The 17,070-nt window shown below is 42.6% G+C and overlaps 1 long non-coding RNA gene across 1 annotated transcript; it reads right to left on the bottom strand.

The window, feature by feature from the left end:
- Positions 1–1,680: 1,680 nt before the first annotated feature.
- On the bottom strand, positions 1,681–16,395 carry LOC146347134 (uncharacterized). Its single transcript, XR_014789846.1, has 3 exons — positions 16,342–16,395; positions 9,131–9,388; positions 1,681–5,522 (listed from the first exon to the last, which is right to left on the bottom strand). It is a non-coding gene; the product is annotated as an uncharacterized LOC146347134 (long non-coding RNA).
- Between the last annotated feature and the right edge of the window lie 675 nt (positions 16,396–17,070).

Here is a 17,070-nt window from a genome sequence, read left to right on the forward strand (position 1 = left end):
ATGCAGGGGAGCGAGATTTATTTCTTATTTCTGAGTAAACATGCACAGAAGGGGGGCGTGATATGCTAAAGATTAAAAGCAGGCTAGCTAAGGTGAGTGAGTGTCTCCACTACTGCGGTAATATGAGGGGTTGTTGCTATGCTCCTGGGAATTTTCACAATGAGAAAAACTACTTCCATTGGGGAAACAGGAAGGAATGGGGCATTCCACCCCCTTGACCATGTCACTTCCGGGTCACAGAGGCATGCCCAGGATTTAATGTGGCGGAGTGGGGGGCATGGCACACGTGGTACCGTCAGGGAGCCACTTTCAGTAAAAAAGTTGGGGTAAAAGGAGTTTCAGAAATGCAACTTTTCAAGAGGGACATGGCTGGTTGGCAGCAGATTGGCGACGATGTCATCCATCCCAAAGGAATTCAGACTGCTCTAACTTCACAGTAAATTGCTTATGAAGACAGCCCCCTAGTCAAGGGGATCTGACTAGATCTGGCCAGCTTACACTACTAAATGTTTTGCCCTAAATTACCAGATTCACTTGTAACTTGGGAGGGGGGGTGTGAAAACACCAAACACAAATTGGATTAATCTTGGGGGGAGCAGGCAAGCTCTAAAACTGGGGTCAGAAGGGATCATCTTGCTTTTAAAGATGTGTTGGCCAGGGATCTGTCTGTCTGTCTGTCTGTTTTTCCTTTTCATAGAAAGAAAGGCTTCCCTCACCAGTCCAGCAGTGTTCCTAAGATGGAAATGATGCTACATTCATGACATGTTTGTTTGTTTTGGTTTTTTAAATAGGGAAAAAAAAAACTTTGGTCACTTCATCTTTAAAAGTAATACCACCACTCTGAAAATTCTTCAAATTTGCCCATCCCCCAAATTTCCCCCCACAACTTTATGAAAGTAGGGATGTTAGAGAATTCCGCCACGGACTCCAGTGCGGCCAGATTCTTTAGAATCCGCCCCCCTGGAGTCTGTGGTGGAATGGAGCAATCCCCCCATGCCACCCTGGGAAACTTCCCCAGGACAGATCTTACCTTGTGTCAGCCGTCCAGTCCATCCACTGCCCCTGGTCTGTGGCTGCGAATGGCTGCCCCAGTCTGCAGCCACCATTTCCCTCGCTACTTTAGCCATGATAGGCTACATAAGTATTTACGTCTGCTACGCCATTTGCATCCCTGCTCTTTTCGTGATAGGCTATGTAAATATATATGTAAATATATATGTAGCCTATCATGGCTAACGCAGGGACGCAAATGGTGGCTGCTACAGCAGCCGCCATTTGTGGCTGCAGCCCGGCAGCAGACGGAGGTCTAGCTGCGGGCGGCCCCGGCCAGCAGCTCCGTGGACTCACCGCAGAGCGGAGCCAGCCGGGAAGGATTCCAGGGGGAGGGACAGATCATCTCCCCCACATCACGGACGCCCCGGACCGGAACAAGGTAAAAGATTTGTACATCCCTAGATGAAAGGTCCTGTGAAAAATTAGAAGGAGTTTTCAGCTGAGTTCTGATACAAATTATAAACCTCAAAAGACATACTTTTAAAAGTTGCATGTTATTCAATCGTGCACAGAATCCACAGTAACTGCAACCAATCACGATGCAGCGTTTTCCTGTAGGAATTTTTTGTTGTTTTGTTGAAGTGCAGCCTTGAGAACTTAGAATGCAAATGTCAAAACACAATGCTTGCATTTTGAGAATGAATATTTTATTTCTTTGATTTTACTTTTGATGGGAATATGAAATAAGAAATTTTGACTGACTTTCCCCTCCCTTCCCTAATAAAAAAGGTGTTAATTTCACAATAAGATGGAATTTTTGAATTGGTTTAGCTTAGCCTACTGTGGATAGAACTTTATAACACACAGCGTAAACAATCAAATAAATGCTTACCTATAGCACAATAATTACTTAACTTACTGTTTGGCTCAGATTACATTTCTGTCTTTTCTAAAATGGTGTTAAAATTTTATAAAATGAAAGAAATAGACTTCCTGTAGACAGAGAACTAACAGGAAAAATCTCTAAGAAATCAGAACAATATCTTTCCTTGAACTTATTCTTTTTGTTGATATGCGGTAGGGAGTGGCCCTCTGAGAACCTAGGAGTATATGTGTGGAAGCAGTTATAATTTCAGAAGCAACTCTGAACATTCCTTTCTGTTTGCTAAGAAGATAACAACCAATTCAAGACCAAATGACTTCAGTTAAACTATAGCTGCATTACTTCCTTGACAAGTGTCAAGACAGACTTGGATCTTTTCATTTGCAGAGCAGTCCTATCCAAGCAAGTAAGAATCAAATTGAAATCATCAAGTCACAGACTCATGAGAAGACCTAGAATAACGGAGATGCTATCAGGGGCAGTACACCAGAGAAAGCTATTTAGCAGCTGAAGCAATAGCTGATATCTCAGTAAAGAGCAGCCAAGGCTGCAACCCTATACCCACTTACTGGAAGTAAGCCTGGCTGAACTCAGTGGAACTCACTTCTGAGCAGTCATGTATAGGATTGTGCTGTAAGGCTGCAATCCTATACACATGTACCTGGAAGCTACAAAAATTGCACCACTGGGTTGTCAAATCAAGGAACTGGGTTGAACTTCATGAGATAGCGCACTACTCTAAGGCATCCCTAGCAAATCTATGTTTAGCCTGTCAGCATTATAATAGCTTGGTCATTGGCCTAGTTGAAGGCTATTTACTGTCTGTGAAATAATAGACCTGTCCTCCATTTTTTTTGGCATTTAGTTTGTTTGTAGAATATTATGGGGTTGTGTGCATGTATTTGTCTGTGTGTGTGTACTAGTCAGTTTCAGCCAAAAAGTTAATAGCTTAGGGATCAAAAGTTTACTTAGAATAAACTTAGAATAGAAGTTGGGGGATTTTTGCTTAGGAAGCAGGAGGTTATAAAGTTTATCAGAAGATTAAAGAAAGACAGGGAGGAAAAACTCAAAAAACAGAAACGAAGTTGGGAGAAATGAACAATAAACTACCTTCCTGACTGGTTACAATTGGGAAGAGGAAAAAATAATGATGTTAGAAGATGAAAGCCAAAGGCAGAAAGGAGGGAGGGAGGGAGGGAGAGGCAGGCAGGCAGGCAGGCAGGCAGGGAAGTCAGTCCATACTCCTAGAGGAAAGAGTCAGAGCTGCTGGAATTGAAGAACTGATTGAGAAGTGGACCAATCTTATTGGATAGTAAGATATTGTTTGCATAAGGGACCTGGATAATGTAGGGACACAGTCTAATTAGGTTAGCTGGATGCATTTATCCCTAATTGAGTGTTGTGTGTGTGTACTGTATTTATATACACACATGCACACACATGGTATACACACACACACACACTCACATATACACACACACATGCATGCAAAACACACAGAACCATATGAACAGTAAAGTAAACCAATAAGGGACAAACACATCAAGCTAAACTAACCAGACAGTGTCCCTTTATTATCCAGTTCCCTTATGCAAATAATATCTTACTATCCATAGATAGGTAGGTAGGTAGGTAGGTAGGTAGGTAGGCTCCATGCTACTTTACTGGGAGCTCCTTCTAACCTTGGGTTGACCTTGCATTTGCACACTTCACATCTGCCAGGATAGCAGATATCACTTCTGAGTGTCTGTGCCTCTATCCATGGAAGACTCCGGTTACAATCACATGGAAGACTCCTGTACAATCATATAAGCTGTTACCTGTATGAACTGTCTCTCAGAGAGGAAAGAACTACTACAGTCTATCTGTGGCAGGGTTTCAAGAAAGTATCCAAATATTGAATTAAAATTTGGTCAACTTTCTGATAAAGGTGTATTTGATATGGATTGATAGTGGCTGCATTTTAAAGATTTTTTTTTTTACATTTTCTAGAACTTTTTAAGTTCCTCTTTTTTGTTGCTGTTTTCCATTTTGTTGATAATAGTACCCCTGCAAATCCATTTAAAAAACACAACATATTGGCCCATTAAGAAGCCGAGTGTGGTGGGGGGAACTATAATGGCTTGTTACTGTATGCAGCTCTACAAACTATGGCCTCAGTCTTTGAACAGGCAACATAGCTCATGAAACGCAGTGGTTAACATCCAACTTAAAGTGGGTGCAGCAGTGAATAAAGCACTAAACCCATACACACTGAGTATAAAATAAAAAAAGTAATGTTTGAGAGTGAATCACATTTGCAAATCTGGTAATGTTTGAGAGTGAATCACATTTGCAAATCTTACACGAGAACTTGGGAAGTAATGAGTGATAAGGCCTGTTTTTCATTTACAATGTCCTTGTTTCCATGTGAAACCTTTATTTGCAGAATCTTGTGTAATAAGACTGTTCTGTGTGCTCCTTAAGTATGTATGAGTGGCAAGTAAGTTAGAGAATAGCTGCTGAAATTAAACAGGCACTGACTTTCTTATCATTACATGCAAGTGTGGTGAATACATTCTTCCCAGCTTTGTTGTATTGATTTCTTCTAGAGGTGCTAACTAACTAGCATGCCATTTTGCTGAGCATAAGCACCATGGAGAAAAAACGCTTATTCAAAATCACACATTCAAAAAGTAGCTGTTTGTTTCTCCAGTTCGGTGCATAGGACCATGAAACCCATTTTAGAATTCTCCAATACAAAACAAACACTTAGGTTTTCTAGACTGCTGAGGGTTGTAGTCTTTATGATGAAATTGCAACTGATAGCACAAGATGAAAGGCCTCGACCTAGTTGCTTAGGCCCAAGTTGCAAAGTACCAGATTCTGTTTGTAGCTGCATTACTCTAAGCCAGTCTAGCCACAAATCTTGCATAGATTTACACTGCAATTTTGCACATACCTGGCAGTTAGTTCAATTGAACTCAACTGAGTTTACTTCTGAGTAGGGACATAGGAAGCTGCCTTCTACTGAATCAGACCATTAGTTGATCTAGCCCAGTATTGTTGACACTGGCTGACAGTGGCTCTCCGGGGTTCAGGCAGGACTCTTTCCTCACCCTACCTGGAGATGCCGGGGACTGAACCTGGGACCTTCTGTGTGCGAATCATGTGCTTTACCACCAAGGTATGGTCTTTCCCTTAAACATGTGTGATTGTGCTATTGGACACGTCTAAACACATGGACATCCATGAATGTAATGCCTGCTTTCCTAATTCTAAACTGGATTGTGTCATTTGTGTACTGTGACACATAAAAGTCCTCCTGGGAAAAGAGGCAGCTCACCTAAATATAGTTAGTGTAACTTTACTTGAAAAATGATTTTGCTGCTATCATGCTAGTAAACACTCAAACATTATCTTCCAGTAATTTCTGTAATCTCCCTTTAATGTGTTGGATTTTATAGCCTGCATGTAGCTTACTTAGTGTGAATGAGTTCTGTTCCCTCAGTATTTCAATTGTCTTGCAATCAATGGTTCCCTTTGAAGTTATTTTGCTTGTAGGCGTTATTCATCTGGGGGGAAGGAGATGAATCAATAAAGTTCTCTGATGCTCTCCCATTAGTCTCCATCTTTCTCAGCAAGTCACACTGGATCAGTTGTTGAACTGAGAAAAGAGAAGGATGAATATTATTTGCTTTAGAAGGTTGCCTGAGAATAGAAGGGGTTCCTCAGCACAACACTAAATATATACCAGGCTTTGTGATACTCCCCTTTCAGATTTGGACTGGTGTTCCAGTACTCTGGGAAAATACTTCCATTATCATTGCAGCCACAAAAGAATGAATTGTACAATTAACTGATAGCTCTCTTGGAGGATGCTTTAGACATTCAGTTTCTCCTTATGATTGTCTTTTATTCTTCCCTTCCATACAAAAAATGATCTTAGAATAGAAAGCTTATATTATTGTCACATGGTAGTAATGACTCCATTGTGACTGCACCAGGCCCCATGGTGATCAGCAAAGAAAACAATGAAGGGCCCAGCTACTCAGCTGAGGTGGGCAGTGGCAGGACAGCCAGTAGGCAGCCAGGACTGCAAATCTGTAAAGCATGAAGCATCTTTGGTCCAATTGACCAAAGAAGCAGAAGGAAAGAGGGAGGTGAGACAAAACAGATCAAACTGATACAAAAGCATGAGGAAAATTGGGAGGCGGGAGGAGCAGAGAAGAAGGGGCTAGGTACTATGCTTCCAGGCTAACCTCCCTCCAATTCTGTGATGCTCCAGAAGTAGAGGAATGGTTTGTGCATCTAGAAGACCTTGCATGTTTATTCAATCTTCACTGAAATGGCCTAGCATCTTCCCTTCTAGCTGTGCTTTGCAAAAGAGCTGTGCACCAGCGTTCTGGATCACGAGGAAAGCCCCCATGGAGAGAGGAGGCTCTGCTCTTCACAAAGTGTAGAGGACAAGAAATGTGATGATGGAGCAGGGCATGGATAGCACACTCCCCCTCCTCGCATGTTTAATCAACCCTAATTGAGAATATCTGAACTGGGCTTGTATATACATGAGATCTTGAAATACTGGGGAGCTTTCATCCAAAAATTGGATGGAGAAATTCATAACTTGAAGATTTCTGCTGGTGTATGATCACTCATCATTAAGCACATTCAACCCTATTTTCAGGAATCCTTCAGTCTCAATTCCATCTTTTTTTCTGATACCAACATTATTATCTACTTGTCCAGCAGCTGTCTTTATGGTATGGGCACCTACACTTTCAGGAAACATTTTACAGTCTTACAGAGAATACCTGTAAGTGCTAAATGTCACTGAGTTCTAGTTGATTTGATGTCTCTTCTTTAAGTGGTAGCAAAAGTGGAAGCTAAGAAAAGCTTGCCCCCACATTTCTGTGAAGTGCAGCTGGGGTTAGTAGTGAGAGCCACTTACCACGGTAAGTGAACATTTGATGGCTGTTTCCAGGCAGAGATGGACTATGTGTAATTAGCTTGGTCCCGATATAGCCTCCCTCCACACTCGTTAGGACTTAACATCAGGAGATTAAAGTAACTGGTGTCAGTGCTGAGTATTTATCTTCTTTAGCAAGGTTGGAAACATTTCCAAGCCAAGACATAATATAGAACATTTTATATGACCAACCGGCAAAAGCAACCTTGCCATACAAACCTTGCCATACAAACACTCTTGGAGTCACTTTGCACATAACTATCTGTAGAATACTAACTAGATCTAGTGCACTTTGTCTGGAGTTTTTCTCTTAAGGAGAGCAGCTCAGTTGCTAGTAGGGAAAGGTAACATTGTATGGAATCCTGAGTTTGCCCCTTTGGATTAGAGTCAGTCATAGATGATGATATATTAAATAGGGATGTTGGAGGAATCCAGTTTTGGGGTGGACCTCAGTGAGTTTTCATCAGCTTAGTCCGCCAGACTCCAGGTCGTGGATCCCTTAGCTTGCTCGACTCGGCGCATGCTAAGTCAGGCAAGCTCGCAGTTTCCCACTTTCCTTCTGCGCAAAATCACAGGTATTGCTACTTACGGAAATCACGATTTGCACAAAATCGTGGCTGTAAATAGTGCAATGTGTGCAAAATTGCAGGCGTAAATGGTGCATGTGAACAGGGTGTGGGGGAGTTCGGCCATCCCTAATATTAAAGATTTTTATGGTTAACTTTATTGTGATATAAATCTGCTATGCTACCAAAGGTGATACATGTGGGACATAACTGGGTTTTCAACTAGAGTGGGTAAGGAGTAAGGATAATGTGTTAACACCCCATGAGAAATATTGCTAGCCTTATCAAAATACTTTTGACTTAGCATGGCCTTTGTAAAATGCTTTGCCTGAGAGAAGGGTTTTCCATATTCACTCAGATTGTTGCTCTTAAGACCTTGCCTTAAGAATTTCACTAGTCTTCTCAAAGCCAAGCATTTTGGCTTTGCTTGACATTTGTCAAATGTTTCATTGGAGTGGCAACTCCTCTACACTTCAAATTTGAAATCACTTCAAATTTGACTTTCAGTAAAATTTCAGTCACAATTCTAGGAAGAAGATGCTTGAAAGTATATGAGGAATGCTGTTTATCTAGACCACTAACTTGTGAGCGTCTCCTTGGATGTCATCACAACATGGTGCATTTAGTAGCAACATCGCCGCAGTAGAAAATGCAAAGTGCTCCATGCTGGGGCATCATTATAGCAAGGAGAGCTGGTAATTTGAAGAATTATAGGAAATAACCCTAGAAGCCTCTGCTGTGTCTAACAGTTGGCAGCTAGGTACCATGGTTCCTGATACATTTCTTGTTGCATCCCAGTTTCATTCTTTTTCTCACCAAAGAAAAAGCTAAGAACTCTAGCTGTGCTGGGTTCAAGAGAACAAACAAACATTTGGTCACACACACACACACACACATATAGTGGAAGAAGCTGTTCTGGAATATGCTGCAGCAAATATTTAACCAGAATTTAAAATGTCATGTGAATGCAAATCATCTCAAGCCTACTACAGCTGGTCTTGAAGAGAGGGGGGATGTCAAGCTGAAATATCACCTCCCAGCTTCCCAAAGGAGGCAGCTGCAGAGAGATCGGCCACATCTACCAAGAACACCTCTTTCCACCAATAGGCCAGAGGTCAGGTGGGACACGCAGGCATCTGAGCCAGGCTTGTTCTCTCGTTTAAGAAACTAGAAAACCTGTTCTGGTTGAATACATACTGCCTTTGTCTTTGCCCCTTTGGTACCTTAACTACATGGGAACTGGTGTTTCCTATGCTTCCAAATGTTTATGTATTTATGTATTTACATGAAGTGTTTTTATCTAGCTCCTCAGCCAAAAAACGTTCCTGGAGCAGCTTACACTCAGTCAATAAAGAAGACAGTCCCCACCCATAGGCTCGCTATGTAAAAATACATGATACACAATGAAAATGGGATGGGGAGGGATGAGAGAGAGAGAAAAAAAATAAGTGGACTGTCAGCAGGGCAGGTGGGCAGCTCTGCTTCCCCTCTCATCTCTGTGGAGGGGAGGAGTCCAGCCGGAGCAGTCCCTTATGTTTCCTTTGCCTGCTCCTATCTCCCTCACTCATTCTTTTTAAACATCATGTAAGGAATTGGGGGAAAAAAGATATATCAGTAATTGGCTATGGTTGCATCCAAGGCCATAGTAAAAAAGAAGGGAGCCAAAAGAATGATGTTAGGACTGCATAAAACTACAGATAATTATGGAAATCATAAACAGGCATGTTTCAGAAACCATACCAGTTCTGTCCAGGGTGCATCACATCTTTCCTCATCACTGCTTTGGTCAGGACTCAGCATGGAAGCATTTGGCGGGGCATCCAGAGCCTCCTTGCAACAGGCAGCTGCTCCTAGGTGAAAACGCCCTCTTGAAGGTTTTCCATGGAACGGATGTCAGTGCTGCCTTTGAACGACTGAACAACAACAACAACTGCTCTTCAAGCCAATCTGTCTGTAGATACTCTGAGCTTTTTCTTTTTCGGCCTGAGCCTTGGTCTCCTATTTTGACATGGGTGAGGTGAGAGGGTACATGTCAATAAATGAGAACAACAAAAGGATCTGAAAGAACTGTTGTTGTTTTTTCTTCAAGAAGAACACAGTGATTAGAAACTGGGAACCCTTCCCCATATATCTGTCTTGAATCTGTAGAAAGGCTCCTAGACCAAGGGCCTGTTTTGGCTATGTCAGTTTAAGGGTGTAGCAATTTTGATGAAAGAAGAGGTTTGTAGCAGGCACTTTCAACTCAAATCAAATTACAATAAATGATTACATTTATATATATCCCACCTTTCCTCCCAGGTGCACAAGGAGGAGTACACGGTCCTCTTCCTCATTTTATCCTCACAATAACCCTGGGAGGTAGGTTAGTCTGAGAGCAGGTGGCTGGTCCAAAGTCAGCCTGTGAGCTACAGTGGTGAGAAAATGTCTGTGAACCCCTTAGGATTGTCACATATTTCCAACCTAAAATGTTATTAGATCTTAATCCTAGATAAAGAACAACAGATAACCTGATTAAACAGATGACATACAAACATGGTGCTTTTCAACCTTTATTTATCCACAACTGATTCAGCATTCAATACCCATGTGTGGAAAAAGTATGTGAACCTTTAGATTCAGTACCTGGTGGCAGGCATCCCTTGAGCAGCAATGACTTCAAGTAAGCATTTCCTGTAACTGTTGGTCAGTCTTTCACACTGGTTTTGAGGAATTTTGTCCCATTCGTTCTTACAGAACTGCTTCAGCTCAGTGACATTTGAGGGCTTCCTTGCACGAACAGCTTGCGTCAGGTGCTACCACAACATTTTGATGGTGTTTCGGCCCAGACTTTGACTAGGCCGTTCTCAAACATTGAATTTTTTTCTTCTGCAGCCTTTCTTTTGTAGATCTGTGTGCATGTTTAGGATCATTGCCATGTTGCACGAACTACTTTCAGTTCAGCTTCAGCTCATGGACAGATGGCCTGACATTCTGCTCTAGGATCTTCTGATACACTGCAGAATTCATGGCTGTGTTAACAATGGCACCCTGTCCAGGTTCTGAGGCAGCAAAGCAGGCCCAAACCATCACATTCCTGCCACCATGCTTGAAGGTTGGGTTGAGGTTCTTCCTTTCAAACTCAGTGTTTGTTTTTCGCCAAACATAACATTTCTCATTGAAGCTAAAAGTTCTGCCTTTGACTCATCTGTCCAGAGAACATTATTCCAGAAATCTTGGGGATCATCTATGTGAGCTGTAGTGAATTTCAGATGGGCAGAAATGGTCTTTTTAGAGAGCAGTGGTTTCCTGCTGGCTATCCTCCCATGAACACCATTCTTGCTCATTTTTTTCTGATCACTGAGGCATGAGTGATCTCACACTCACATTAGCCAAGGCGAGAGTGGCCCAGTGCGCTGCCACCACAGTCTTCACCTGATCAGCAAGTGCCAGAGATCTAAAAAGCCCAAGCAAATGAAAAGGTATGCACCTGGCACCAAAAAAGACATCAAATTCGGTACCAGGCAAGCGCTCCTGGGGAGGGTCTTTCATATCTGGGCTGCCACAATGGAGAAGGGCCAGCCTTCCTCAACCTGGTGCCCTCCAGATGTTTTGAATGCAACACCCAATGATCTGGACCATCCATGCTATGCTGAAAATGATGGGAGTTGAAGTCCAAAGCCTCTGGAGAGCACCAGGTTGGGGAAAGCTGGAGAAGGCCCTCTGCCCAGCCACTGCCTGCCTCATCTCAGAAGGCAGTGGGGGAAGGAGGTCTCAGAAAAGGTCTTCAGAGGATGGTCTCAATATCTGTGTAGGAAAACAGTCCTTCTGATACCCAGGAAAGGTTCCAAGCCTTTTACAAGTAAAGCAAAGTCTGCTTGGAAACAAGTCCCAGTATGTTCCATGGTACATAACCCCTAGGAAGTAGGTTTAGGATTGCAGCCTTAGGACCTTAAAGGTAAACACCAGGACTTTGAATTTTGCTTGGAAACAGACTAGTAAGCAGTGTTGATGGTTCAACACTGGAGCACTGTTTTCTTTATGCACACCCCCACTCAGTATCTGAGAATTCAAAGCAGGGTTATTTGACCAGATAAACATACCTGCTCAGATTATTCTAAGCAGAATTAAGACAGCCACAGCCTGTATGGCAGACCAGGCCCTGCCTCAGTCAATTCTGATTCCCTCAGCTGCCTGCCTGCTACCCTGTTCCTGTACCCAAGGGGTAAGACCCATGGTGGGTGGCAGGGTGGCAGATGGAGGTCCCTTCCATTGAAGATGGGATAGGCCAAAGAAATTACTTTCTAGACTCCTAGTGTTACAACACAGTCTGGCAATACAAGTGTTCTGTAAATGGCACAAAAACAGGCAAAATTGTGTGCCCACACTCCTTTTTGCTCTTCCCTTCCTGCGGTCTTTTCTGCTACCATCAGATGTAAAAAAAATAAATTCTCTGGCTGCCTCCACCAAACTAGCCTTAAAACTCTCTGGTTCTCAGGTATCTATGTAGTGTGGGGACTGGCTATTAGACAAGAGATGGGTAACTCCCCCCCCCCACACACACACACACACAAAAGACCATAGAATTTCAAATCACAAAGTATTCTACAAATAATCCCAGCTGCTTCATTGTACACACATCCCTGGTAAACCAGGGAGCTGGAAGAGGTCTACCGAGTATAGAACCTCTGACACTGATCTTAATGCTTGGTGCAGGTTGTCCTTCAGGTAACACTTTTCCAAACCATTTAGGGCTTTAAAGGCCAAAACTAGCACCTTAAATTTGGCCCAGAAACTAACAGGCAGCCAATATAAGTAATATGGGACAGGAGTGATATGATCCATTTACTCTGGATTAGATCTGGCCGTGTAGCCATTCCTTCGTTTAACATATTGCAGTTTTTCCTCCTGATTCAATTTTACTTTAGGATGGGTGACTCAAGACATTTTGGCAGGTGATGCAGAAAATCCCAAGTCACTCCATTCCACTAATTGACACGGGGCACAAGTAAAAATGAAAGACAGCATTCCACTGGAGAAAATAAATAAATAAATAAATAAATAAGGTACTGCATGTTGAATCACCATGTGAAATATTCGGCATATTTACCCTTTTATTATGTAGACAATCTGATGAGAAGCAGCAATGTGTCACCCAAAAAGACAAACAAAAGAGGCAGTCACATTAGACACAGTGCCTTATGGAATGTAGGCAGTGAGCATCAAAAGCTCTGATGATCTTAGTCTCTCAGATCTTAACAAATTTATGTCTTCCAGAAAGTCAACTGGGTGTAACAGCATGGGGGCATTATTCACAGTAGGAGGGGGATAGAAAAGAATCCTCTGAAGCTAATCCTCTACTCCTGCTGAGTTGTTCCATTTCCAGTGGTAAGACATCAAGCAGGCCCAGTAGAGTGCTTGCAAATGTGTATGCCTCATGCCAAAAGTACCAGGGAATGAACTGCTGGGATAGCAAGACCAGACTAGGAGGTCACCTGAAGGAAATGCACCAGCTGCACATTTCAGTGTGTGTGTGTGTGCGTGTGTGTGTGTGTGCGAGACAGAGGGAGGGAGGGAGGGAGGGGGAAACCCACAGCTAATATTCAAGTATATTTTTGTGAGGATATGTTAATAATGATACAGGGAAAGCACAAATACAGGAACTTGATAATGAGTTAGTGTGACAGGAGGTAATGCAGGAGACTGAAGACACTTGGCAAAAGTATTACTAGAATAAGGGAGAATGAGAGCATGTCAACAGGGACTGGACTCACGCTTAATGGTGTATAGGAGAGCCTCCTGCTATGAGGCAATTACAAAGGAGAAGAGAGTTGAGTGACAAAGAATAGAAGCTCTGAAAGCTACCAAGAGATGGTCAGTCATTGGGGGAAACCAGCAGTGTCTCGATTCTAGACTCAAATGTTTTAACTAAGAAAATTCTATTGTAACAGATTTCTCATGTTCTCACCTCTCAGAGGGGCTGTGATATGCATACACAAATTGGCATGAGCAGGTTGTGCCCCATTTGCTTCAGTGTGGGGGAATGTTCCACGCAGTTATTGTCAAGCTCTCATGGGACTCTGATTAGCAAATTGCCCTCAAACAGAAATCCAAAGTAACCTTGACATAGTTCTCAATGCACATACCTTAATTCAATGGCGCTGAAACATAATGTTGGAAGTAGTTGTGAGGATAAGATGGGCAACACATTAAAGGCTACGGACAGGGCATAATCATTTTTCTGATCATACGGTATGTAGGGATGGTGGACTGTCAAGAGGCATTAAGAGACTTGGAAGAAGCTGGCAACTGCACCAAAGAAATGGTGGCCTGGTTCAACATTCCTATCTATCTATCTATCTATCTATCTATCAATCATCTATTTATTACATTTCTATACCATTCAATAGCTGAAGCTGTCTATACACCTGAATACAGTACACTTTGCAGACATTCAATTGGAGTACAGCAAAAATGTGTGTAGGAAACAGGGCAGCAGCAGGCTCCCCCCTAACCTACAAACATTTGTTTGCTTTGATGACCGGCAGCAGAATGTGCAAATTGATTCCGTTGAAAAGAATTGCACTGAGGTGATGTGCAAGGTCTATCTGTGCTTTTAGTTCTGAGGTATCCCATTCACACATCTACATCTTCACTTGCTGTTGTATTTATCAAGTGGTGGGCATGCTTGTGTGAACCAGCCATTGGTATCACCACAATTTAGGGACTCTGCAATGTAGGAGAAGCAGCTTCTCCTGAACAAGATTGGGGGAAAATAGAGCAATGTGAGGTAATATTGTTTCTGTCAGTGGTCATATTACGGGGGAAAGGTAAAGCGTCCTTAACAAAATCCATAACCCCACAACTCCCTCCATTTTAGCCAAATCAAGCCCCCCTTTAGCCTTCTAAAAGTAGGAGCTAAGAGTGACCATATAAAAGGTAAAAAAGCAGGCACCCTCTGGCTCCCCGTTAATTAAAGGACTGGTGTTTGGGCAATTATTTTGTATTTTCCAAGGCTGACAACAACGAGGCAGTCTGTCTTCATGGAGAACTGTGGGTACAGAGTACTTGAGACAATGCTTGGACTGTGTCCTAGAAGAGATATGCAGTACCATCCATTGAGATTTACTTTTACAGAGCTACAGAGATGTATTTGCCCAATTAAAACATGGATTGACAAATTAACACCTTAGCTAATTTCCCCTATATTTTCCTATTTCTTTGGCACATTTCTAATGACCTCACAAATCACAGTAATTAATTTCAGTTCCTCTGGAATTTAATGAGCTTTTAATGATATGAATAACTAATCATGCCCACTTTATACCTGTTTAATTATTGTAATGGGCTGCAAAGGTAAATATTTCTTGTGTACTGAGTATGAGTGGCTTCTGAGCTGGACCTGCCATACTTAACATTACTTCATTCATGGCAAAAATGCCTCCTCCTCCTCCTCTATCCTCCCTTTCGATATCAAGACACTTGGTGACAACAAGAAACCAATTCAAATCACATTTTTTGTACTTTGAGAGTTATCCTGTGAGTAGCCCTCATGGACATGGAAATATTTAGAAGGGGAGGCCATGCTTAGCAATGCAGTGGAGCACATGCTTAGCAATGCAGCAGGTCCAGGTTCAATCCCTGCCATGTAAACTATAGTTAAAACTATCAGATAGCAGATGATGAGAAAGGAAGCTAGGTGGGTGGCTACCAGAGAGAGGGGCCTTCTCAGTGGAGGCATCCCATTTATGGAATAAACCTCCCAAAGAGGTTTGCCTGGACCTACGTTGTTATCTTTTCCGCAACAGGCAAAGACCTTTCTTTTCTCTGAGGAATTTAGAGACCTACGTCTAGGTTATTATGGCTATTTTATCCACTCCTGTGCTGCTTATTGTTTGTTTCACATTTTATTGTATTATATCCTTTTAAATACTTGAATTGTATTTTATATTTTTAACCTTTATATGCGATTTTAGTTTTTTAACTGTTTGTAATGTGCCCAGAAAACATTAGTTATTGGGGATTAGAAATGTACTAAATAAGTAAATAAATAAATAAAATATGGGAATGTCCTCTCTTTGCCTAAGACCCTGACCCTGGAGAGCAGCTGTCAGGCCATCTAGCTCAGACAATACTGAGCTAAATGGACACATGGTCTCTGACATGGTATAAGGCAGGTCCCTGCATTGAAGGCCCATTTGGTGAAGGAAAGCTGAAGATTCCAAGCAGATGTCTTTAACCTGAAAAGAGGAAGGCGGAAAAATCCTGAAGCTGCAGCTGGTGCTCATTCATTACAAAAAAAAAAAAGCTTTCTCAGCAAATAGTACAAGCTTTAAAAATAGTAATCTTATTCTTCCAGAGGCAAGCCTAACATAAGACAAAATGCAAATGCAGGAGCCATTTGTGGGAGACACAACTGACCCATGAAGCGCAATTTGCTGGATATTCCACTGACTTAACAGGCGCTGCAAAAGTGCACTACTTTGACCTTCTTCGCATAGATAAATTGAAAAGAATGCTTTCTAATTATCTTGAATTTATTTTCATAGCTGGGGCTTCAGATCAGGGGTGAGCAACTTCTATGGTCCTGAGGGCCACAAGCAGTGTTGGACTGGCAGCCAGAAGACACACACGTGTGTACATGCATGCAAATGTATGTGCACATCCACACACAAAGCATACATAGACACATACACACCTGTGCACACAAAACACATGCATACACACATGCCTGTGCACATGCAACACATGCATGCACAAAGCATACACGCACACATGCGCACAAGCTCACACGCAGAACCCTGCCTCCCAAACCTCCTACACATCTGTAGTATCACTGAGATGGAGGCAAAGTTAAAGCTCTCCCACCCCCACCCCACCTCAGTGATGTTGCTGTAGATCACTGAGGTGAGAAGAGTTCAACTCTGCCCCCATCCCAGCCACATTCCCACAGAAAAAAAAGCCATTGCTCTTACTTCTCTGTGGCTGGAAACCAGTGAGAGACACTCTGGTCTGCTCTCAGAGGACTCTATGGCACAGGGGAACATTCTGTCACCCTCCTGCACCATAGAGCTGATTCTTTTGAGCTGGATATAGGCAGCCCTATGGTGCAGGAGGATGACAGGGAGTCCTCCTGCACCATGGAGCCCTGTAAGAGCCAACCAGAGCATCTCTCACAAGTTTCCATTGCCATGTATTTTCTTTACTGTGTAAAGTGGTGATGATTCTTCTGGGAAGGGGACAAGAGATGGAAGAGGGAGATAAGGTGAGTGGAGAAGAGTGAAACACGTTTTGGAATAGCAGCAGCTGCATTAGCATCTGCTTCTTGCACGGGCCGGGGCATTTAAGTGGCAATTTGGCAGCACCCCAGACACTTGGGGGACACAGAAATGGCCTTGTGAGGGGTTGCATGTGATCCACAGGCCACATGTTGCCCAGCCCTGCATGAACCAGAGTTGAGCTCCAGAACTGACTTTTAATGGCAAGGCTCAACCTTGGGATATGTCAGGTAATAATGAAGTTCCTCTAAGTATGAATAAGCAGCCATTCCATCACTACTGCCACTAACAGCATGGCCATACTTATTTATTTAAAACATGCTGAGGATGCAGTCCTATGGGCAATCCACACATATCTGAGAGTAAGTCTGATTGTTAGACCTCTCTTCCAAAAGCACTCAAAGTGGCTTACAAAGAATAAACATA

The sequence above is a fragment of the Heloderma suspectum genome, chromosome 4 (assembly GCF_057233095.1).
Source record: "Heloderma suspectum isolate Gila_16-S chromosome 4, 16-S_ref, whole genome shotgun sequence".
In the NCBI taxonomy this organism is placed as follows: Eukaryota; Metazoa; Chordata; class Lepidosauria; order Squamata; family Helodermatidae; genus Heloderma; species Heloderma suspectum.